General features: G+C 41.2%; 2 long non-coding RNA genes across 3 annotated transcripts; one reads left to right on the forward strand and one right to left on the reverse strand.

The window, feature by feature from the left end:
• Positions 1–1,171: 1,171 nt before the first annotated feature.
• Positions 1,172–20,330, reverse strand: LOC139590391 (uncharacterized). Its single transcript, XR_011679331.1, has 2 exons — positions 20,263–20,330; positions 1,172–2,103 (listed from the first exon to the last, which is right to left on the reverse strand). It is a non-coding gene; the product is annotated as an uncharacterized lncRNA (long non-coding RNA).
• Positions 2,076–9,877, forward strand: LOC139590386 (uncharacterized). 2 transcript variants are annotated; one of them, XR_011679328.1, is made up of 4 exons: positions 2,087–2,164; positions 5,933–6,062; positions 7,665–7,896; positions 8,651–9,877. It is a non-coding gene; the product is annotated as an uncharacterized lncRNA (long non-coding RNA). The 2 variants fall into 2 exon arrangements; XR_011679327.1 differs by lacking the exon at positions 5,933–6,062 and having other exon boundaries at positions 2,076–2,164.
• Positions 20,331–22,460: the final 2,130 nt, after the last annotated feature.

Below are 22,460 nucleotides of genomic sequence, written 5' to 3' on the forward strand. Positions count from 1 at the left end.
GATTTATGAACAGCCCTCAAACCTCTTGCTAATGGTGGTCACAGTGGGTGTTAAGTGACTGAAAGTTCTTAATTATTTGATGATTTTTATTGATTTGTGTTGTTATTGCTTAACATGACTCTGTAGTAACAAGGCATCTGTCAATCTGAGAATGTTTTCCAGCCAGTGAATTATTAAAGTATGTGATTCTTATAGGTTCTCACTGTTCTGTTGGACTGCTGGCAGGCTGAAGTGGTTTGCTCAAGAATACTCATAGCTTGCAGGGCAAGGCTAAAGGGGGGCTTTGGACATAGCAGTCTCTGATGGATGCACCACATGTTCCTGAGCCAAATCTGCCCCTGCTGACTCTCTGCTGTCTGCTGCACCTAAAAGCAGGCTTGGGAAGGATTTCTTTTTACCTGCTGTTACAGGGGGAACCTTCCCAAAAAAAGTACATTAATTCACGACTTAGTGAAATATGTATTTACAGTGAATCACTAGGTATTGCTTCTCCTTAGACCTACAACCATGAGCCCTAAAGGGGTTCTAGTCCTGGTTCAGGACACAGCAAAGGCCTACAATATCTGCTTCAGTCTCCTGGAGGGGAGCTGTGTTGTGCTCCAGTTTATCCCATCGTCTGCATGATGGAGGGTGTGCCACTGAGCACACCTGCCCTGCAGTTGAGGCAATGCTATAATTTAATATACTTTGTGATCAGCATTTTAAGAGTTTGAATTTGCTATTTCTCCATTATGTAATTACATAATAATAATAATTTAGCTAACATAATGTATGTGGAGTTTTGCTGTTGCTTCTTATGTAAATTAGAGAAATTTAGCAATATGTTGCAAAATGGATATGTCTATTTCAGGCTAAGATGTAAGAGGTTACTTTGATTCAGAATAAAATAAAAAGAAGCTGTTGGAAAGACCTATTTTATAGAGAAATAACTATTTAATTATAACTCTTTATCCCATGGCTTATTCACTAAGGTAGAAACTGTAGAGCTTCAAAGTGTTTAAATTTTAAAAGAAGACCAAACAAAACCTCTCTGTACTTCCCTCTCTTTAGAGAAATTCAGATATTTAAATGTAGGTTCATAAACTCAAATTATATACAAATGGGGAATTTGAGCCTGAATTTTGAAAAAGCAGCCTGAACAACTAACTAAACATTAAGGAAATAGCTAATCTTTAGGTAGAAAAGAACACTTATTTTAGTTGTTAATCTGCTCATAAGAAGCAGAGACACTCCATATTTAAAGTACGCTCCAGAAGAACTTACGAAGAAATTGAAAGTCAAATTTGCATATCAAAATGCATCAGACAGCTTAACTTCTACAAAATTGTAACAAACACTTTTCATTCCTATTAAATTATGTGGCATTTTTATTGCCCATTAAGTAATCTAATTTAACCCTGTTGTTCCAAAAATAGTTCACTCACATACAGTGTGGCTCAGAAGAACAGGAGGTGGGTGAGACCACAGCAATGAGTCACACTGACAGGTTCAAGCCTTGAGTCAGCAAAACCTGGCCTTACTCTCAAACCTGGGTGGGCTTGATTAAGAGGAGGCCATAGCTGCCATTTGGGTATGGGATTGTACACATGCTCTCCCAAAAGCGGATCCCAGGTCTGCAAAACACATGTGGCCATGGCTGGCCACGCTGCACTTTCCCTGGTGCCAGCTCTGGCTGGAGGTGGTCATTCCAAGCTCCTGCTCTCCTTCCCCACTGTGATTTGCCATCCTTGCCACCGTGCTGATGTGTTTCTGGGACTGCACTGCAAGTCAGCTGTCTGCAGTGATCCAGATGAATGACAACTCCCTCTGGCTCTCTGGAAAGCAGCAGCTTTATCCCATGTTGCTCTGGGTGATCTGGTGTACAGCAACCTCCCAAAGACACGTGTCTCAGCCCAGCTGAGGACTGAACTGTGGTATGAGGCTGACCCTGGCAGTGGCTGGTGGAGGAGGGGACTGGCTGAGCAGCCCCCAGAGCAGTGGGGTAGCTGTACCTTCAGCAGGCTGGCAGGGAGGCTTCAGTCCCCAGCTGCGGCTCTCGCGTCCTCCTGACTCATCCCATGGCTCCAGATAAGCCTCGCGCCTTATCGTGCCTCAGCCTGCCACCTGCAAATCAGAGATAACAAAATTTAAATAATTCAGAAGAACGTAGCAAGGCTTAATGGAGGTTTGTAATATGTTTTGAACTCCTTGCATACACTAGTGTGGAATTTAAGGTATCGCTGTTACAGAGCGTGTTGCTAGTAGTGCTGTCTTCCTTTAATAATCCCTGCAAACTCCCTGTCTTCCTACTCTCATTATCAGTCCTAGGCTTTGGTGTCATTGTGCTGCTTGGACACCTTCTAATTTAAATTTCATGTTTTGATTTCTGGGTGATAACTTCAAACACCAATTTTCTTCTGATACGCTATGCAGCCTTTTGCTCATTTTAATGAAACCTAGCAACCATAATGTAAATTGGAAATAACTACAGCCCATTAGACTATTGAAATCCCTGAAGATTTGAATTATTCACTATTAACAGAACTTGTATAATTATAGGTTAAGATATCACTTAGGCATTTAGCATACATCAGCTCCACTGTTAATTTTTAGCTCTTGATCTGTATTAGTAACCTCGGCTAGCTAAATTAAAGGATATGCCTCCAATTAGCCTAAATTTAACATTCAAGAACACATCTCTGGTGGGATGATGCTTATAAGTTTAGAACATCCAAGCAATTTCAGCTGATCTACTAAGTCTCTATCACAAGTGGAAGAGAAAACATTTTCTTACAAACACTTCCGTGACTTTCACAGGGGTAAAAGAAAAAAGGACAGAGCTGCATTTTGTGTAGATCCAAAGCCAAAAGTGTGACAAGCATTGCAGTCCTCTGCCCCTGTAGAGATTGCCAAAATGTTTGTACCTGGGACACAGGCAGCTGGGTCATTGAATGAGCACCTTCAGAAACCAAAACACTTAGTCTGAAGCAACAAGAAAGCATTGAGATACATAGAAAAAAAGGGAGAGCACTGACATTGTTAGCAAAAAAAACCCCAAACCAAACCAAACCACACCAACACAGTAAACAACAAACCAGCAAAAAGTTGTTACTTTTCCCCAAGAACTTGCCTGTGTTGAACACAGCAGGGCTGGGCAGGACACTTTTGTTTGTGCACTGGACATGTCAGGTATGTACTGCAGTGCAGGCAGTTGTGGCACCTGTGCAATGTGTGGTTCTCGCAGAGTTTGGTGCTCTAAAAGCAAAACTCTGCACAAGCTGAGTGTCAGAGTTAAGCAGTGTAAATCCTTCATTCAAAGCTGAGCTCCTTTTTTGGGATTGTCCCCAGGAATTTTCTGCATCTTCTTTCCAATTAAGTGACCAGAAAAGTTAGTGTGACAGAGTTAAAATCTCATGTACTCCCCCATTAAAATAAGGGTGCTTTCTGATCTGACTAAACTGTAATTGTCTGGTTAGGGATCTTAAGAACAGGATTTCAGCTACCACTGGGTAGTTTTAACTCCTTCTTGAGGGTAAGAAACTCAGCTGCAGTATCTTTGATAACACTCAACATTTGTCCTTTTTCTTCTGAGAGCAATGAGATGACTTTCTGTTTGCTAGTGTATAAATTAATTCTTCTGTTCCACCTGGAAGGAAAGATTCCTGGTAAGCATCTGTGTATTTTTCCTACCATTTGATACCTGCTTGAGATGATTTGCTTGCAGTACATAGTCCTAGGTAATCACACTTCCACTTCTGGAAAGCCCTTTTAAAATATGTAGCTAGAAAATGGTTTAGGCTTCAAAGCAGATGATGAGTCTGTTCACATGTGCTGGTCAGAAGATGGAATAGAATCTTAAAGCTTTTGTCTTGGCCAACACTGAGAAAAAAATACAGTTTTTCACAGTGTCATCTCTTACATCCATAAATTCAATAAAATAAATTCCAGTAAGCATGAGTGATCTTGTTAATGAGGAGAAATGCAGTGCACTTGGTAGCTGTATAATTGTGTCATAAGTATAATTCAAAAAATGGTTGCTAATATCGATGAGTGTCTCCATAGGAAAGCTCTGGGTGATAACAAATCCTCTTGTTGGGAAATCTGCTTATAAACTTATAATGGCAACCATTACAGAGAAGGGAAAAAGCACTAAACTGGAAAATGCTATTAAAAATGTAATAGGACCCAAATTATTCAAAGATTAGTAATGACATTCATTCAGCAAAACTTGTTGCAAAGTGTGGATTTTATTGGAAACAATTGGAATCAAAAGATTATACTACTAATACCTAACTATGGTGTATCCAGAACAAATGAAAAAGAAAAAAGAACATTTTCAGCTCATAGCACACTGAGAATTTTTCCTCAGGGCTTTTTTTTTTCACTTAGGAAATTGGACTGTGTCATATAAAACCTTTTGTCATGCTAAGCAGTCACTGTAGTATGTGCATCTTCTTAGTTAGACCTCCAAAATTATGGGGGTGCCTCACTCCTTAGACAGTTCCTTCTGGCCATGCCAAATTCCAAAACCATAATGCCCATAGTTGTCCTACCAGCCCCCAAATGAGGGCTTTGGTTGCTGAATCTCAGATTTGTGACATCCTCCATGCACTTGCAGTCCTGTTTCTGAGCAGCCCCATGTGGTCCTAGCACAGGCAGTACTGGTATCCAACACCTCTGTTTCATGAGGCTCCTTGAGCTTTTCATTCCTTTGGCTCTACTGCTTGTCCCTGATGCCAGCATTATTTGTGTCCCATGTAAAGTAGATGCCATCTAGTATAAGATCCAATAAAGCCCTGAGAGTAAGGACCAAAGCTGAGGTGCCTGACTAATTCAAGGCAGCTCTCTGATGAGCACATGGGATTTTTCATCACCCTTTGGAGGCTGCTTATTCTACTCTGTGGTTGCAGGGAATGCCTGTGTGCCTGACTTGAGTGCTTTGAATCACCCTACATGGACAGGGACTGACTTCTCAGCCCTTGCAATGTCTCAGTAGAGCTGCCTAAGCAGTCTGGCCTCCTCCTCTGCCTCTCCTTGTGTGGGTTTATGCCTGAACCCTTGCAGATTTCTCTTTAAAACTGTCACATGTTTAAGGAGTTTGGATTTCTCTCATCTACTCTAGAATTTTATCTTTAATTACTTAGAACAAAGACTTTTCCCATTCTAATTAAACACCTTTTGCCTCAAGTGCAGACTATTCATGCTTCTGCATGATCATTTACTTTTAAGATTTTGAAAGCATTTTTCACTTGCATGCTCCAGATGGCTTGCCAGTGACAACATTCATGCATTTAGTTCTTTTCTCTCATTAAGCTGTGGATTTTCAAAATATTTCTGGAATGCGATCTTACAGTTTTCTCTCTCTCTCTAATTTTTTTTCCTCTGCCCTTTTCAACCCAAATGCAAGAAAAAGTACAAAATAGGTGTTTCCATGTCTGACTTAGGTGTTGGGGTTTTTTGGATGGGGGAAGAGTGGAAAGGGTACAGGCAGAGCTTACTAAATTAGTGATGCCAACAGTCAGAAATACAATGGGCAGGTACAGTACTGCTCAATTGCTGTAATCCTGTAAATGTGACCTCCAGCCCAGCCTTTCTGGGTACATCTGCTCTGTGAGTTGGAAGAATGACCCAAGCTTTGACAACCTGAGCTGGTGAGGCTTCCTCACACAGCATCACACAGATGCAGTCTAGCCACACCACAGACAAGAAGAGAGTCTCCTGCAGCTGGTTATGGATGGGGTGAGGGAGAGCCTGTTCCATGCAGGGCACAGCCTGCTTGGTGTCCCATAACATCTCTTAAATCCCTTTTGTCCCAGCTGCACCCGTGCACAGATCAGTAAGGAAGTTAGAGCTGGCATGAGTTACACAGGAGGGTGAAAAGTCACACAAATGTGTCAGTAAGTAGGAGTAGGACAAGCAGGACTAATTTTTTGCATGTTTTTGTACTTCCCAGGGTGTTGCTTTTCTCATTATACCACCCTCTGCTAGTGGGAGAATCCCATTAATGCAGCCTTTCTCCAAAGGATCAGGCCTGATCCTCCCTCTCAGGTGGGCTGGTGTCCTTCTGTTAACTTCTGAATGGGGTAAGAGTCAGACCCACTGTGAGGCTGGGGAAGGGGAGGTTTTGGAAAACAAATTATGCTTTGTTAAGTGGTTAGAAGACACGCTGACTTAAATAAGCACTTAGCTCCTATTTACACTTGAAAGTTTGTCTGCTGGTAGAGTTCTGCCAGTAAACTCCTCCCACATAATTAGAGGCTTTTTGCCTATAAGATGCATTCCAGTCTGGCAAGCAACATCAGCCATAACATCAAAACCACCACTTCTTTTTGATTTCTTTTCCTTTTTTTTTTTTCTCCCTTTGTTATTCTGTCTATGCAAGAGCTTTTGTTGAAGTAGTTATGTCATAAAAATCACCCTAAAAAACACAAAGCCTTCAAGTACAAACTAAAACCTTGTCTACCCAGCCAGATGTTACTGTGCTTTAAATACAGTTATGGAAAATCAAGGTAAATTTGTTGGAATGTGCTGATCACAACAGAACAGTCATCAGAGATGAAGTTAAATCCCATTCATCACTATATGAGCTAACCCTATATCCAGAGTGGTATAATCTAATTTGACTTTTTCGTAGCTGTGGTTGGACAGGGACTGTTCAACTTGCCTTAAACTATATCAAATTTTAATAGGGCCAGAATGAAATCTGCTTTATTTCGGTTTATTTTTCACTAGCATTATAAAATATTTATTCTGACACCTATACTGTGGTTGCCATCTCAATTAAGTGTGTTAAGCATTCTTTCTTTTAGGCTTTCATATTCATTTGCCATTTTTTTGATACCATGAACTCTAAGCATATCTGAGATCTCAATGGGAAAGAAATGTCTGTCACTTTGATACTCCACTGGATCTTTAAATGCAGGCCCCCTAAAATTTCTTTAATTGCCTCAGTTAAACTATTTTAAAGCATTAATATAGCAGATTATGAATACAAATGATAATATATCTTCTTAGCTGAGTATCACTTTTTAAAGGATGTCATTAGACACACTCAGATTCACTTTCCTCAGTAGACAGTAATTTGGTCTTTCATTTCTAATAGTCTACCACATTTTAATTATATTTCTATCACATGAATGTTGCTAGCTTTCCCCAACAATGCTAATGTTGCCCTTCAGCAAACAATGACAAGCTTTTATAATTGGCAAGGCTAGGACCTGAAGAAGTAACAGAAATTTATTTATTAGGCCCCATAGAAAATCAATATTATCTTACACATACAAGTGTAAGTGCAAGTTTCACTCACTGACATCCAAAGTCCATCTGCTAATGAAGGACTGGAGCCAGGTGTGCCCCAGAATCAGTCACAGTTTGTTACTGAATTCAGAGGAGGTAGATGCAGGCCTATACAAAGTAAAAGAGAAACCTAATTTTTCTCTGAGGTGCAATTAACTCTGCAGTGTGATGTGGAGCAGTTCAATCAGCTCTGCTTGTTTCCCAGACATGAGAATGCCCATGACCATGCTGTGAGTACCAGCTGACACTCTGACAGCTGAACAGTTTGTTAAGCCACAGCCAAAGCAGGGAATGCACAATGCTATATCCTGGTGATACCACTGGCAAATGTGGCTGGACCACTTAAAGAGCCAAGCTGGAATTAAACTAGGCCTTTACCTTTATTGCAGAAAGCACTGGGGGTTTCCTACTTGCCACATGTGGGGTTTGTGCCTCACTCCAGGCAGGTACTGTGGCTCATGATGCGTTCGTACTGAGTCTGGCAAAGAGAGTCTGTCTTTGTGTCACTGTGCCCTCTGTAAGACTTTATGTGATGATAATCCTTGGAGAGATCCCTGCCACCAGCACTTAAAGCTACAGAAAGGACAAACTGAAAGGCTGAACCAGGAACCAGGAGCACAGGTGAGTACTGGCACGTGCTTCCAGTCATGGGATACCAAATAGACACAGTGACTGAGGTGTTCAGGGACCATGAGAAAGTCAAACACTTGGATATATTTTTGTATTGTTTTATAATTATATTGTTTTATAATTGATATTTTTGTATTTTGCCTGCAAAAACAGTGAAGGACTAGTGGCTGATATTCCACTTCAGGCCAGAGCCTCACGTTGAAATAATGAAATTCTTGCTTCACTACTCAAGCAAACAGACCCAAGAGCATTTTTTCTAAACACAAACAAAAGTGATGCAAATGCAATTTTTATTGCTGGCACACAGCCTCCGTGTGTATTGCACCCATTACTTTTGCTTTGGTGCCAGGCTGAAAACAAAATATATATAAGCCTACATGGCTGTTTAAGGTCAATCCTGCCAGGCTAACAGTAGGGTTTTCTCTGACCATCTATTTACCATCCATCATTGTCATCTGTATCACCACAGGAGAGTATCATCTCCTCTTTGCTCTAAGTGTTTGCTGTTATCCTCTGCAGCACCAATTGATTTCCCAGTACAGATAATAATAAACACCCATAACAGTTACATAATCCACCCACGATTTTCCAAGAGAGGACATAAAAAATTATGCCTGTGAAAAGCAGAAACTTTCTTCTTCAAAGAATACTGTGTAATTTTGATAAATAGTCTTAAATGTATAATTCAAGTGCAGAATTCCAAATTCCGATTCCAAAGATTCATTAGTTGTTATGTATCTTTTAGCTCCAGGCCACTGACTGAATCTGGACCACACGAGTAGTGACAGAAAGTTGTTACTGCCTGGCAGCCAAGGGGAGAAGAGGTGCTGCTCCATCCCACTCAGGTTTTTCATGGGCTGCTGACCACAATACAAAGACCCTGGACTGAACAATGTGCACAGATTAATCATCTGACTCTGATCTGGGAATTATCCCTTTTGATCAGAGTAGATAAGCAATTGCCCTGCATGGCAAGCAGTCTTACCACTGCCCTTTCTGTATATATCATATGAAAAATGAATACAGGCAGACCTGTAGCCAGTCCAAATTGTCAGAGTTGGGGTCATTGATTTCAGAGTGATTACCATTGCTGATGCTGCTGAGGAGCTAGCCCAACAGGGTTTATACACATTGATGGAAGCCAGATTTTTCATGTGCATTACATATACTTCTTATATATGCCAACTGTAGACATATATATATATATATATAATTGTATATATATAATTATTCCATCTTTTAAAGTTATAAAATATGTTTCTCAAATTACTTGCAATCAATCAATATCCAATGCACTGGATTCTTTTCCACCCTCTTACTATACCAGATTTCATTAATTTTACAGCAAATTGGAGTAAAACACATGGGTTTATATTTTTGAGAGTGCCTTATGGTATTTTTGCTAGGAAACTACTTTCAAAGTTGGGTAAGGGTTTTTTTCTTTTCTTTTTTCCTGTGTATTCATTAATCCAGTCTCAAATTCTGATATTTCTGTCCTTTTCAACCTTTGATAGATAAGAACAGGACACACTATAGTACATTCACAATTCCCATTTCACTGCAAACTTTTAACTTGCTTCTATAAGTCACATAACTCCTTCTGCTGCTAGTGGAAGGTATGTGTCCCCAACAAATGATATACCAGGTATTAGTGGTGTTAAACTCTAAGAACTCTAACTTAAAAGAAGTACACCTGTCATTACATATTTCAAGACATGGGCAGAACACCTTTTTTAACTGTCTCGAAGGAAGCAGCATGGGTGCAGTCTCATGCTTAAGAACAGCCATTTCTACTTCTTCACATCACATGAACAGCAATAAACAGCTGGTGTGATTAATTAAATGAACCACAACCTTCTCCAACCTGATTTGAGTATTTAGTTAGTCAAAGCAGTTCTTTACTTCCCATGTGACAAAGCATCGGCAGTTCCTATAATTAATAAAAAAGCAATAATAAATAATTTTGAGAATATGAGCTGTATGAATGTTTACTAAATGTTTGAACAACAGATTTAAAAAACCCCAAACTCCTCCAAGCATGACTCTATAACCCCATGTTTCCCTGCCCTGAGTTTTGGAGGCGAGCCGTAACGCCCCAGTGGCTCCGCTCTGCTCTGGTGTGGGCGAGAGGAGGGGACACAAACCCACGTGAATGAGGCCACTGGCCAAACTCCCTGTTTGTGGCACAGCTCTGAGGCACACACACCCACAGAGGTGTGGCTGTGCTTTCAGTGCTGTAGGGCACCCGAAGATAAGCTGGGGAAAGAGCCTGGGCAAGTGGAAGATTTGCATCTCCTCATGGAGAACCCCATGAGCGGGTGATGACAGACCCGACGTGGGGGCCGTGTCTCATGGCTGGCTTGTGGTCTGCACTGTTTTCAACTGAGCAGCACAGGTCAGCCTGGCAAAACAGCACCATGTTTACCCTTTGGTATTCCTAAATGAGGTGTTCCCATGTTCCTTTTTCATCTCTGCAGCTGCCATTTCTTATTTATGTGTGATGTGCCACACATCTTCTCATCTGCCAAGAGCCTTTAACTCACAAAACATAAAATAAAACTCCAAAGTATCTCATCCCAGCCACAGCAATACACAGGTTTTCATCATTTACTTGGTTCTTTTTTCAGCAAAGAAATACTTTGGGGGAGAAGCACAGAGACCTATTGATCTACTGACTTTGATGTCAAATTGGCAGATCACACATAGCCTCCCCAAAGCTTTTCTCTTGCTGAGTACCCCACTTTTCCATGGCTTAGCAGCCTGACCTCCTGAAGGGAGATTTACTCAAGTAACATGCAGCTTTTCCCAATTGCATTTGCTTTTCCCAACACCCATTTTGTCAATGAGCAATTCCATGACCATCAATGACTCTGGCTTCACACTGGACCAAATAAATGTTTTGTGTACTTGAAGATCTGATGCATTTGATTAGAGCTGCAAATAGAATGGACTCAAACACAAAACCAACTTCGGCTTCAAGGAAGAAAGTTCCATGAAGTAAAAGTTTGGTGAGTCTAACAGAGGTTAAAGTTATTTGACCTGGGTTGAATTTGAGCTTGTAAGAAGGGCAAATTGAGAACAAGCAAAGACTTGAAGAATAGTTCCATAAACAAAAAAGGTACTTTATCAGATAAGCATTCACATTAATTTTTATTCAGTCTCATTCAAGGAAGTTATTTTTTTCGTGCAAAGAGATTTTGTTAAGATTAGTTCTGAACTCCCAGAGAAAGTGGTTGGTCTCTGTTTCTGAGCCATGACTGAATCCTCAATGAGTAGAAGACAAAAGAGAGCTTTTGTGGCACAACAGCAGACAAATGAAGAGCCCACAATCCTGGGAGGGGACTGATAGGGGCAGGCCCAAAGAGAGGCAGAGGCATCACCATTTGCCTATCAAGGGAAGTGTGAGGTAGAGCAAGAGCAAATCTTCCTGTCAAGGTTTGGTGTAGACAGGAGAACCTTACACCCAGCTGGTCAAGCTCTTAGTGCTTCTCTTCCAGAAAGAGGTAAGCTCCTAGCTGTGGCCTTGCCATACAGAATACATGAAAAAATAACAGAAATAGTGTCCACCATACATTGGGATTAAAGAGGGAGAGCTGTGACATAGTGCTGATTAGCCCATGACTATATTCTGCTTTTTTTGCTTTGCTCTTCTTTTCCTAAAATTTTCCACTGTTTTTATTTCTCCCTCTCTCGTTCAAGCTGTGTTTGAGAAACCATTCCTCTCCATGGACTACAGTGGGGTTTGGATCAAATCTTAAAGCACATTTGCAGCTTGTTAAATTACTAAACACGCTTGCCTCACAATCTTTGTGCTATATATTGCTTCATCAGATGAAACAATGATAAAATTTGATCATATGGTCTAATTCCAAGGAAGGCAAGTACTCTACCCTAGTCAGAACTAGCATGCTAGCTCAGCTTTTTAGTCCTTTGGAAAGCTGAGCTCCACTAAACACAGGCTTTCACTGCTGGTAGGTGGCCAGATTTACAATACAATAAATTACTTGCTCCTGGAGAGAATTGTAATCAGATAAATACAGTGAATTCTTTATACTGTCTGGAGGCAGTCTCTGAACAGAACCCCATTTCATACAGCCTGATGTGACTGAGTTAGTGTTACTTTATAGGGATACATGCATTTTGTATGATGGCTTACTTTTAAGAATGTTTATTTTTTCCAGTAGTGATCTCTATGTTACTATCACTATTTATCCAGGCGAAGAAAACTTGTGGCTAACAGTGCCTTGCCCATATCAGTCCTCACTCCCAGTACATTCCAAGTAGGATGTGAGTCTAAATTTATGGCTCATCAGAGCCCATTAAGTATGGGAAAGGTTTTTTCTCTTCTGATTTAACCTAATAAGTAACCATAAAGAAGCCAAGAAGAAGAAAAAATGGTTCAGAACAGGTTTCTCTGCAGTAAACACTCAAAGATTGTGAAAAGACTATGCCATCATTACCAGAAGATAAAGCTGGCATAAAGGAATAATACTTATTTCAATGTTGCGAACAGTGAGATTAAAAAATTTAATTAAAGAATCTTGCCCATATATAAAAAATGGTGGGCTAGTCTAGTCTCAAACGCATAAGTGCGAAAAACATTTGGGGCTTAAAATGAGTGCCTCAGCTGCTGCTTTGGACAAAGACCTTTAACCAATAATTAAATTAGTAAAATAATAAGTTGCTTGGTGTTTTGGGGGCATTCTTGGGGTTTTCTGGGGTTTTTTTTGGTTTGGTTTTGGGGTTTTTTTTTTGGTTGGCTGGGGTTTTACTAGCTTGCTTTAGGTTGTGGGGTGGTTTTTTTGGTTGGTTGCTTTGTGTTGGGGTTTTTGGTTGTGTTCAATTGCTAAAACCCTATACCTGCCTTAAGACACCAAAACTGCCTCCATGTCTGAGAAATTAAGTGCCCACAACCATAACATGTTGGCTGCTTCTGTAGCTTTGTCAAGGAGACCTCACTAGAAGGGTTAGGGAAGGTTCCAGCTCAGTGGTTCTCAAGCTAGGATTATAATAAATATATGGAGACTTTAATACCTATTTCTTGCTTTCCTTCCCTCTTCCTTTCCTTACTAGCTGGTATCAAAGACTTTCACCATGCAACACTTGTTACTTGGACTTCAGAACAAATGCATTCAGTGCCCACAAAACCCTACAGAGAGCACACTGCACCTGGGTTGAGTGAGCAGGGGAGCACACTCAGGGACAAACAACTCTCATGCCTGTAACAATTCCTCCTAACTGCATCTGCACATCTGTCATTCATCTCTCTCTTTATATTTGCTAGCAGATTTATTACTATCTAGGCCACTAAGCAGATTTTCTCTTCAAAACCTGTGGCCCAAATTCTTAAGAACACACATTATATCCCCTTAAAAGGACAGAGAGGAGTGTGTCTGTTTGTTTACATTTGATTAGAAAGCAGAGCCAATGAGCTAAATTATGACACATTTGCAAAGAAACAGTGGAAATTTGCTTGATTAAGAGTTCCAATAGATTTCTGTTTTCTGGTTAATATCTGCCCCGCATTTAACTCGCCTTATGATGGTTAATTCTGTCAAAAGTATAAATAATACAACCTAGGGGGTCAAGCCTAGAAGCCAGGAGCTGTATCCCCTGCCTCTTTACATCCAAAATGCCTCATGTTAAAGAAGACTGCAGTACAGCTGCTTCATTGTTCAGCCACTTAAATGAAAACAAAACCAGATAAACATTCTTGAACCCTAATCTTACATTGGCTGTCAGTTCTCAAAAGAGCATCTTTTCACCTTAGAACATAGTCCAGAACAGTAAGAGACCCCACAGTGAAGCCTCACATACAGGAGCCCTTAATGAAACTAACACCCAGTGGTTTAAGCAAAACAAATCATGCATTTAAATTTGCTTGAGAACATCCTATGGACGGTGGAGTGGAAGGACTTTTTTATACTGACAGCACAGGCTGGGAGAGTGCTCATCTTGTTCTGTTCCCTGGCCTTAGCTAATAACTTCTAGCATCACCCTGGGCACACTAATTATCTCCTGGTTACATTTAGAAAAATCCCATGAAGAGCTTTCCAAAGCTGGCTTTTTTTCAGAATTCTTGATGTGAAATGATTAAATCAGGATGAATGGTGTTTCTAAAAATAGATACTTGTGTAGTCACAGGTTGTTCAGTCCAATGCAGGAAAAAGGGTTAAATTATACAACATAAGCAGAAGTTCAGCATAGATGGTCATAACAGTCCCTGCTGGACTTAATATGCATGAATTAATGTATGACAGGGGATAAATGCAGTGGGACATAGTGTGATTACTGACTCCAGCTCCTGCTTCCTCTTCTATGAAGCAGCTCCCAAGCCCAGCAGTTTACAACCCCACTGCATCCCTGATGAAATATACCACCAATGCATTGCTGCTGGTCCCCCTGAAAAGGATGGAAGAGGTTACATTGTTTTCTTATGCAAGAATATGTGCATTTTGGTCACAAATGTAGGGATAAGCAAATCTTCAAGATGGAAGCAGAAAATCAAGGGTCAGAGCAGAATTTTCCAGTCCTTATCATTACACAAGTAGCAAACATTTGAGATCTCTCGTGCTATCTTTTTTTTTGGCTTTTAAAAAACCTTTTTCCTTTCTTTTCTTTGAAGCCTCAGACACTGACCATTATTCAAGTCTGAATCACAGAATGATTTGGTTTGGGAGAGACCTTAAAAATCACTGAGTTCCAGAACCCCCTGCCATGGGCAGGGACATCTTCCACTAAACCAAATTGCTCAGAGCCTCATCCTACCTTACCTTAAGCACTTCAGGGATTGGACATCCACAGCTTCTCTGGGCAACCTGTTCCAGTGCCTCCCCACCCTCACAGTAAATAATTTCTTCCTAAAATCTAATCTAAATCTGTCCTCTCAGTTTAAAACCATTCCCCTTTGCCCTATCACTAAAATGACAATCTGTACAGGTTAATGGCTTCATCCCATGAGGGAAACTTTTTAAAATATGGTAGATTGGAAGAGTTCTTTGTCAAAAGCACACAGAGTAGCTGCCTTTGACAAAAGAAATTTTTTTTCAGTGTGAGCTTTTGGCTTCAACTGTTCTTCAAAAGTGGATCACCCAGTGCTGACTAAAGGCAGTGGTAAAGCTTCCACGTGACTTCAGTGACCCAACCCTTCTCCACTGCTCTTATTCCATCCATCCAGCACAATGAGTCAACTGACTGCATTTAGGAATTTGCTGTACACCTGTAATTTATTGTGCTGTCATCTCAGAAAGCAGTATTGTTGAAGAATGACATAGACTTTCCTTTAGAATTTACTGTCCCAATAAAATTATTCGCCCAATCTCCAGTTCCTAGAAAACTCCACAGAGGAAATCACATATTAAAGAAGGTCTTTTCTTATCAGTAACAACTGAGTAAAAAGTGAATCATTGCACAGGACTTGATGTGAAATACCGATGGCCTTGGAGTGGCAATCAAACTTTAAAAGTTTATGTTTCACAGAAAACATTAAGCTGGGCTGTTGGAAAAGTTTGCCCCCACACTTTAAAGCATTTTTTGTTTTAATGCAGTTACCAGTTGTTTCAGCATGCAAGGAGGAGCCCACCCAGGGCAACTGATGTGATTTAGATAAGGGAGATGCACAGCCTCATGCCAATGGCTGAGTCAGATGAGTGACAACACAGAGAATCCAGCCCAGCCTTTGCTTTGAGTCTGGCACCCATTAAAAGCCACCTCCCAAGGACACGTGTGACACAAAGCCACGATCTGGTAGAATGGTGAGGGCCCTGAATGAACGCAAAGCTGGTTTGTCCTAAGCCCTCCCATCCACGACTTCCAGTGCAGAGGGGCAGGTTTGCCAGGACTGAGGAGGTCCATCCATCCCTTCCCAGGCTGTTAGTGGTGCCACCACTCAGCACAGCACACACTGTGTGACTCCAAGGGAAAGCAGCCACACCAAGGAGCAGCTGCCCCATTGCTCCATCAGGAGTGCTGTGCTTTACAAACACTGATGTACAAAGACCCAGAACTCCTTTTGCTATGGATTTACCACTCCCTTCAAGAGGAATTCAGTGAAGTTATAGATGAAAACACAACAGCCTTCCCATTCTTCCAGTGCCTCACAGTTAGTGTCAAAGAGTTCTGAAGGAAAAAAATCAGTTCCAGAAAATGAAATCCCCCTACCTATGAGATCCCAGTCGACACCAGTCCTCCTCTTTTATTTTTTAGAGAGAAAACTCAAGATTATTCAGCTGAATCAGTAAGAAATATAATTTTCATGAGTCTTTAGAGGCTATACAGAAATCAAGAGCTCCATGCAAATTTTGCCACTAATTTGCTATGGTTAGGTCACTTAAACTCTCCATTCTCCCTTTTTCTTGCCCATAAAGTAAAGCCAATTCTAATGACTGCTCTTATGGCAGAAGTACTGGAAGATTTAATTAGCTAATATTTTTCCAACAAGGGAAAATATGTGAAGTACTCAGCAAATGCTGAATGTTATCACTAGTGCAGGAATAGTGGTGGATAGTAAGAGTGCCAGCCCTTTTAGCTAAGGGAGACATAGAAAAAAAATCTGTTTATTGAGATGGAACCAAAATTGAAATGGATTCAATTTTTACACATTTTCACAACTGCACATTTCAGAACTTGCTTAAAACCCCAGACATTATGAAATCACACAACCTATTTGCTGCTTTTCAAAACCAGGAGAGCGACTCCCTCATCTCCACAAACACACTTCAGTCTTGTTTCTACTGCTTCTTCACATACAACTTTCCATTACATATTTTAAAATCTCTACGCTAGGCAAAATGAACTAGTTCAAAAGTCTTACAGAAAACAGATTTATAAACTCATTTGATAAATGCTGTGTTTCAGCCTAGGATGTTTTTTTTTTTGCACATTAACAGATGAAAGCTACCAGAAATGATGATAAAGCACAGGATAAGAAACTCAGGTAGTATAAAAGTACTCTTCAGTTGGCTTAGCATGACTTACACTTTGAGGATCTGGACACGAACCAAGAGGAAGCTTGCCAACAGAGCTTTTCCTCAGCAACTGTCTCTTAGAGAGGCTGTTGCAATCCCAAATAATTTCCTCTATTAAGCCCCTGTTCCAGCTCAGGAGTTCCTTCCTTTTGCTGTAGCAATGGGAAAATGCAACCAACAGCATCAGACCCATCTGTACAAGTAGTTTAACTACACAGATCCATGATTAGTATTTTAATTTGTGCACTGTGCTTACCAAAGAAGCTTGAGAGCCAGCTTCAATTCATAAGGAAACATATTTTTCAAAACCATCTGAGCCGACATGTTCACAAAAGAACACTATCTGACTCACTGAAATCAAGATCCTCCTCAGCAAGAAAAACCTAGGGAAAGAGAGGACTTGCATCTTGCCCAGGATGTCAACAGGATTTGCTCAGTGACAACAGACACACTGATCACTGGCAGCCTAAGCCCAGCACAGCAAGCATCAGCAGTTAGCCCTGTCCTTGTAGATACCTTAGATGTGTTCATAATTTCCCTCATTTCATCAATTTCATTAAGTGAGTAAACATACACATGTGGTGAAATAGGCCTGTATGATAAGATTGCACTCTGCACTGGAGTTTCACTGCTGGCAGAACGTGCAGCTCTGTGCCATTACTGCCATGTCTTTTGTTCTCAGCACCCCCATGTTAACACACAGACCCCCAGTACACGGTAAGTGATGGCAACTGACATGGGAGGTGCCTGAGGCACAGAGAGAAATTGGTGTTAGTGCTCCTCTGCTGCCAGGATACAGCCCAGGTTTGTGGTTTGGGTTGTGGTCATTGAGGAGCCCAGCAGATTAATATTTTTCCTTATTTCTCCCTTCACTGTAGCATTCAATTTCACTAGGTTTATAGCTTGCACAGGAAACTACACTGCTAAACACAGATGAGAAAAATATATACTACATACAGAAAACATCCTGTAGGGACCTTTCAACATTTCCAGATATCACATTTTTCTGATTATAAAACAACTCCTCAGTATCTTCAGCTGTGCATGGTGACATGACAAACCCAACACAGTCATATCAAGGAATTTATCTGTTTCTATCTTCCTTCCTGCCACTAGCTGTATGAGAATTATTTACTTAAAAGCAACTTTGGAATACAAGTATTTTGACCTCAAGTATATCAAGACACCTCCAGGCAACCTCCTGTCCCCATTGCAGGATCAGCTGAGTATAGACCCATTTCCACCATGACATGAGGAATAATGTCATTTGATCTCAGTCTTTTTATCTTTTCTAATGCTTTTGTCTCTTTTGCCTACTCCTCCTGTTACTTGGTGTGCAATATGCACCTTAAGAGATCCAGGGTACATTGTCTCAGAGAAATAGCAATTAATTATTAAACCTGTCTCTATAACAGCCTTCCAGGTGTTGAGACAATCTGTAAGCTAAGCACTGATGTTTATCTCTGTAACACGGCACTACTGCATGAAACCTGTCAGCCAAACTGCCGCACAAGCCTTTTCATTTTTGTTCATTTTTATTTTTTATGGAATTGCCTTACAATAGAAAAATGCCTATTTACAGGAAAATTAAAAAAAAAAAAAAAAAAAAGAAAAAGAGACAATCTGTAGTTAAATCCTCCCTTTTGTCCTTTCTGGGCAGGCATGTGTCACCATGCAAAACATCACACTGATTTCAGTCCTGTCCTTATCACCTTTGCTGTGTAAGCAGTCAGGAGCTGGAAACCTGGAGCCAGGCTCAGATGCTGCACTTGCCATTTCCAAGCCAGGTCATTTCTTGTGGGATTACACATGTCTACACATCATCTGACTAATTTTAAGGTTGTCCATGGAAGGAGAATGGAGTGGGTGAGGGCTGAGAATCTGCTGCCAGCAAAAGAACCCCAAAATTGTGGGGTGAGATTTTGTGCCCTGCAATTTCCAGATGAACCTTTGGTGATTAGATTTCCTTTGTCTGCCTTTATCAGTATTATTACAGTTATTTTTTTCATGGTCTGTAGCAACACATTAAAAATCCATTTCAGGGATCTACAACTATTCTCCCAATCACAGTGCAAACAACCTAAAATTAACTTAATAAACACTAGAAGAGTCCAGGTTTCTTATGGGTTTGTTTCTCATGATTATTTTGAGGTACAAACTGAGGCACTTTTTTTGGTGCCTAACTACTGTATCTCCCTTATGAATTTTTTGGTATCTTCCAGGATAAAACGTATCTACTACTTTTCTTTCTGGCATGTGACTTCAGGGTTCCTCTCTGCTCCAGCTGGCTGCCTGCTTGTACAAAACTTGCAGGAATTCAATTAGCTTTAAGCCCACTCTCCAGCAGCCAAATTAAATCAACTGGTATGTTCAACAGTTATCTGAGGATGTACAGAACATGATCACCCTATTTCCTGAGGAAACCAGACCAGCAATTCCTACTTCTAAGAGCTAATCACTTGCAATGGGTGTATGAAATAAATGGGAAAATGAGAAGATGGCAGAAAGGCCAAAGTTAGGTAATAAGAAGTCGAACATTCCATTGTGCAAGAAAATGAACACTAATAACAGTACAATGCTGAGAGCTGGCACCAGCTTTGATACCAGGCAAGGCATTTAAAGAAAGGATGGGCAGCCAGGAGGGAGGTGGCAAGGTGGCATTTTGTCCCAAATCATCTTATATGCAAGGCAGCATGGAGGGCAACTCCACTCAAAGGGAACTTGTAGGAGATGTATAAGCAAAAGTGGTTGTGTCAAATGAGCAAGGATGAGCTTTTCCATCCTGGATCCATGTGCTGATCCAGGGAGACTGACCTGCCTCCATGCCCCACTTGCCCCATGACTTGCCATTCACCCCACCCTTGGCCTGGGAGCTCATCTTCTATCTTTCTTGGAAACACTCCTGCTGCCTCAACCCAAATGGAGAATGGGGAAGCTTACTTTGTAAATTCACACACATGCAGGTGGAGAGCTGCTGCTGTGGGAAGTCAGCAGACAGTAACTTTTTGCATTGTTTGCAAAAGAGGTGTCTGCCCACATTCTCCACAGGGCAACTGGTCCTGGGGAGAGACTGTGTTTTCAGGCACCTTCTGTACAAGAATGAAATGCTTGCACTTTTCAGTATGGGAAAGGGAGTTAATGTGTGTTGAGAGACATCTCAATGTGTTTCTGGCATTTTCTGGGTTACAAGAGACATCTGGGCTCTCACCTTTCTGCATGGGTGGGTACTGGAGGTATGGATGGAAAGAAAATCCAGATTTCAAGAACTTCTGTAGCATGTTTTGGCTGAGTAAAAAGCAGCAGCAAACAGGTGCCAGTGGCTGAATGGTAGGAAATGTAGGCCACAGAGACAGGACACAGTACAAGGTTCTGTGGAGCTAGGATTACTCACAGGTTTGATTGTTTCACATATCCATAAGGCAATGTCATGCGTTCCATTTGACCAAGTGAAGATGAGCCTGGAATAAATAAATGTGAGAATTACTGGCTGAAGCAGTAACAAATCAGACATGTATACTTTGCCTCTAGAAAAACTACTCCTCTTCCTCTCTCTGTATCAAGAGCAGGAGCTGGCTCTCATCAGCTCTTTCCCTTTTCTAGCTCTCTGCTGTCTGAGCTACCTTGTTCCAGGGGAGCTTTTTCCCCACTGGCTAAGCCTGATGCTTTAAGGCCCATGAAGGCTTTAAAGCTGCTTACAGATTGCAAAGTGACCTTTTTTAGACTTCAGACTGAGATTGACTCACGTGAACTCAGAGTCCCTGAACATGGGTAGCAAATTGTCTTCCATATTTCTAAACTGTCAGATAGTCATTAGTTATAAATAATAAATGTCACGTGGCTTGCAAAATACATATCCAGGCTATTTAAGAATACTTAATGCTTGTGGTAAGTTTTTTATCTCCAAGTATTTTTATCTTAACTAGTGGTTTCAGCCATTGGCCTCAGAACTGCCTATAGGAAGGAAGGAGAAAGGTAAATATCATACATTATACTCTTAAAAGGTGAAGAAAAGAGAAGGGGTAAGCCAAAGACAGAACTTGGATGAGACCCAGGAGGAATGAGGATGGACTTGTGCACACATTAGCCATCATGGTTGCAGTGCTTTGCAGAAAGGCCATGCTTTATGCCTGCTTGTTGCCAGATATCAGGCAGGAAGATACTCTGCAAGCCCCATCCTCAGCATCTGGCTGGCTCTGGGAAAGGCAGGACAGGAGGCAGAGTGGGTCCCCACTCCTCCCAGCTGCACCCCAGTGCTGACTGCCGTGCCACTCTGCAAGGCAGGCAGGGGACACATATCTCAGCTCCATGTGAATATTGCATGATTCCTCTTTCCTCTCTCCAGTTCACTAAGCTCTCATTTCCTATGCCTCTGCTAGCGCAGTTCAGGCTGAAAAATAGTCTTCCTAATGCCCAAGCTTGTTTACTTTCTTTGGGGATGTTTATTTAATATCTCCTCACTAATGAGTCAGGTTTTTTCTATGATCCACAAGGCATTAATATTGCATGTGCTCAGAGACCTGAAGGCTAAGAAATACGTGGATGCTAAGCACTGTGTATTTCAAGCAGCAAGTGTTTTGTTAACAGCAACAGCTAAACAAGGCAGGGAACAGCCTGAACTTCTGGAGTCAAAGTGAGATCAAAGCACATAAAGGTTAATGGGCAAAATGCCACAGGAGCCATTCTGCAGTGGGAATTTATGATTTACAAGCGTACTAGGAAAAGACTGTTTTAATCACTAGATTATGCTAAGTACTTGCCAATTTTAAATACAGTAAACCACTATTTTTTTCCTACTTCAGCACCAAAAAACTTGCCTTCTTAAATATAGAAACATATAATCAGATTCTTATCAAATGCTTTCTCCTCTTTCCCCAAGAAAAACATTAATATTATTAATATAACATCATCAAGATCTCTGAGAAAGGGGTGCAGAGGATGGAGGGCAGATTTTACCTCTTCCTCCCTGTCCCTATCCTGTTTTGTGCCTCCCATGACTATTTGCTTGGAGGCACTTGTCCCATTTGCCTGTGCTGCCCTCTGGGTTATTTTCTCCATGACTTGGAGTTGTCCTCTGAGCACAGAAATCCCCTGATGCCATCTCCAGTATCCCTGTGTACCTCAGTTGCCCCACATGCTCCTTGGACAACAACTTTGCCAAAACAAGAGGAGAGGGGATGTTGAGGAGCCCCCCAACCATATGGTGCCAAGGACATGCCACCCAGAGGGTCACCCCAGGGCCGAGGGAAGCTGCTGCAGGAGGGAGGCAGCAACCCCTGGTTCACCACCTCCTGAAAATGGCATGCTAAAAATTCTATTGTGTGTTTAAATGGTATTTATAAACACCATCAATCACAGAGGTCCTAAACACATTAAATCAAAATTAGTTTAAAAACCAGTGTTCTTCAAGACTCCTAAAAACAACTCAAAAAGATGATATCATTCTAGCCCTCTCCTAAATTTCATGGTTTCAAGTAGGTCTCTGATGCTCAGCAGGGCTTGGTTTACACTGAGGCTCAGTGCCTGACACTAGTATCCACCAAAAAGGGGAACAGAGACAGCAGGAAGCAAACTCAGACTGACCCTTTCTGT

The sequence above is a fragment of the Agelaius tricolor genome, unplaced genomic scaffold, assembly GCF_023055355.1.
Source record: "Agelaius tricolor isolate 1412-34295 unplaced genomic scaffold, bAgeTri1.0.p SCAF_1, whole genome shotgun sequence".
NCBI lineage: Eukaryota > Metazoa > Chordata > Aves > Passeriformes > Icteridae > Agelaius > Agelaius tricolor.